Source organism: Arachis ipaensis, chromosome B06 (assembly GCF_000816755.2).
Source record: "Arachis ipaensis cultivar K30076 chromosome B06, Araip1.1, whole genome shotgun sequence".
Classification (NCBI taxonomy): domain Eukaryota; kingdom Viridiplantae; phylum Streptophyta; class Magnoliopsida; order Fabales; family Fabaceae; genus Arachis; species Arachis ipaensis.
Window position 1 is genome coordinate 134,334,015 of NC_029790.2, and position 3,426 is coordinate 134,337,440.

Below are 3,426 nucleotides of genomic sequence, written 5' to 3' on the forward strand. Positions count from 1 at the left end.
TTCTCTATCCTTTTATTATTTAATATTATTTATTATGTTTCTTTTTTTTTCTTCATCTCTAATATACCAATAGTCAAATCAAAGAGGTTAACATTATTGTGAATTCTTTTCTAAATCGATTCATTTCAACAGCTGCACAAACTAATGTTCTGAAAACCGAATTGATCATCGAATCACTCTAGTTATTGATTTATTGGTTTATAGATTTAATTAGTTCGATCGTAGTTTAACTGAAAAATCGTTCTATAATAAAATAATAAATAAATATAAATAAACATATTAAATTTGATTAAATTGGAGAATTTTTTGAAGAAATTCGATACTTCACAATGTTTATTTATTTTTTTTCATGGAAGCGATAGGTAAACCAAAATGGCAACCATTTGTACACTGTTCTAGTGTTAATATCTGTGCTTCAGTTATTGTAATACCTTGGCTGAGAGAAATTGTAATGACTCATTGCTCCATATCTAACACGGATACTAGTGCAAGTGCACCTCAAATAAGCTCATGGTATGTAGATGAATCTTATGAAGAGCTCAAAAAGGGAATTCACATTGTGAGAATATCAGATGAGACCTTCACTTGTCTATATTGCCCTAAGAAAAAAACAGGGATATTTGTATAGGGAACTCCTTCAACATGCTTCTGAGGTTTGTCATAGTAGTGCACTAAAAAAAAATGTAAGAGAGAAGATGAGACCTTCACTTGTCTATATTGCCCTAAGAAAAAAACAGGGATATTTGTATAGGGAACTCCTTCAACATGCTTCTGAGGTTTGTCATAGTAGTGCACTAAAAAAAAATGTAAGAGAGAAGGCTAATCATATGGGTCTAGCAAAATATTTGGAAAAAGATCTTACATGTTTCGATGGCCCCTCAAAACCTGTAGATAAAGGTGTTCAATCCTGTTATGTTGAAGTTATTTATTCTTTACTAATAAGTTTTTCTGCAGAAATTGTCCAATTCATGAACATGTTTAATGGCATAATAAATATGTATATGGAAACAGAAAAACAAACAATTCTATTTCAAATTTATCTTGTAGAATCTTTGTAAGAGGAATCAAGAAATTTTTCAAAAACAAACTTGTTATTTTTGATAATGCTTCAAGCAATCAACTTCAACAATTAATCCTTTAATAATGTTTCAAGCAATCAGCACCAAAAAATTAATCAACAACAATTATTCATGCTTCAAGCAATCAACAGCAAGGTTTAGAACCAACAATTAATTATGCTTCAACAATTATTATTACAACAAATTAGATTTATACCTAGGATTAGTGGAAGACAGGGAAGAATGCAGAGCTGGCGGCGAACAGACAAAATCCAAAATTATTCAAAATTATTCACAATTATTCAACAAACAACAAAATCCAGTTCAGTAAACAAAGCAAAATCAGTTCAATTTCAGTAATAAGTAAACAGTAATTATTAACCAAAGTTCACAATTCAGTTTAGTAGGATCAGTTGAATCAGTTCACAGTTTCATACTACACAGTTCAAAGAAAAATAAAATAGGGAGACAGAGTTCACAGTTTCAGAGTTCACAGAGCTTCACAAAATCAAGGAACTACTCAATCAAACTCATCAGGGAGACAGAGACATGCAACAGTTATTCAATCAAACAATCATAACTAAAAAAAAATTACTTGAAATTCTGGAAGCTCGAAGGCACCTTCAAGGCTTTAGCAGAACATGCAATAGGGAGAGTGAGAGACAGCGACGCCTAGTGACCAAGCAGTGGTGGAGCACCTTCGAAAGGACGACGGCTGCTGCGCGATTAGGTGGCTGTTCGAAGGATCGACGGCGGTGGCTCGACGGAGGTGATGGGCGACTGGACGACGAGCTCGATGAGAACCCGTGTGAAAGTCAGAGAGGCGTTCTCAGTTCGATGAGAAGGAGGGGGATTCACTCACTCATTCAGGATCCAATTAGGGATTTGATTACTGATTTAGGGTTCCAGAGGCTGAAACGGCAACGTTTTGCTGTCCAGCCAAAAAATCGACCAGGTCATGATTCGGTTCGACCGACCGGTTCACCGATTCAATTCCAGTTTTCAGATTTTGCAGTTTTCCTATTTACCTGAATCGCTTTCTGTCCGGTTCATGATTCAACCGGTTCGGCCGGCCAGTCCGAACCGATTTTCAGAACCTTGGCACAAACACAGTTACAGTAACATCTGAGTTGATTTTTTGGTAGGATATATAAGCTGAATAAGCAAGCAAACACATATTTAAAAATAAATTAAAGAAAAAACAAGATCTAAGAAGTAAACAAAATACAATTGCAATTAACACATGAAAAAAAAATAAAGGTTTAAGTGATACCTAGAGAATATAGCTTAAAATAAATATTTTTTTCATAGTTAGTTTTGGCTGTGCTTAAATTTTTAGTTGTCAAAAATAGTAATTTATTTTTTTTTTGTATATTATTTTTTTTGTAAACAATCGTCCGGATCTGATCACTGCGAGGGCATCACTTCCCTTGAAGTTACGGGGCTATTTTGCCGAATTTTTTAGAGAAAGTTGTCTCGTGTCCCTATATATTCTCTATCTACCCACTGGTATCAATTTCGGATACAGATACCCTTTTGTTGAAGGTCGTTTGAACTTTTTCTGAGAATATGGTTCTGCTTTTTGAACAGGATTCTGTGATTTTGGATGTCAAAGGCATCCTTAGGGTGATCTCATAATTCCTACGGGATAGAGACGAAGAGGTCAAGTGTGTAGTTACTACTCCATTATCTTTATTTAATTAATTATTTATTTAAATTAATGTTTAGACTCTAATTGATCAAAGTTCTTAGCTACTAATTTGGTCATACTGCTGATTGCTACTAATTTGATTGAAAAAATGATGATCGGAAAAAAAAAGAAGAACAAGAAAAAAACACTGAATAGTTTTAAAGTACAAATCAAAGGTAATTTTAAGATTTTCTTATTTGCATTTGGATATACTATTCAAATTATACCCGAAAATTTATATTATTGTTAATAATAATTTCAAAACATAAAAGATAAACGACTTACAAGTGACTTATAATTTAGTTTAACTTTTTGTGTAAATGTTTAGGTATTAGAAAAAAATTTAAAAATGAAAAATATCATTTTTTTAATAATATTTGCAAGAAGTGATATCAAAATATAATTTCTAAATGCTTTTTAAGAATATATATTTTATATTTAATTATTTTTATTATTTTTTTGTCACCCTGCTCTAGGTATTTTTTCTTTTAGAGAATTTAGGAAAAGAGGAAAAGACTTTGAAGCGTTAAACTCTGTTTAAGAGTTTTATTATTCTTATAACAAGGAATTTAGAGATTTTTATTAGCACTGCAAAATTCTCTAAACTCCTCATTTCCAATTTTCTCCAAGGCGTGTCCATGGGTTGCGGGAAAAAAAAAAGGGGAAGGACTTTCAAGA

The 3,426-nt window shown here is 32.3% G+C and overlaps 1 protein-coding gene across 1 annotated transcript in view; it reads right to left on the reverse strand.

Moving 5' to 3' along the window:
* LOC110263641 overlaps nucleotides 1-3,426 on the reverse strand; it is a 16,457-nt gene that overhangs the window by 1,405 nt on the left and 11,626 nt on the right. The gene's annotated exons all lie outside the window — the stretch shown is intronic.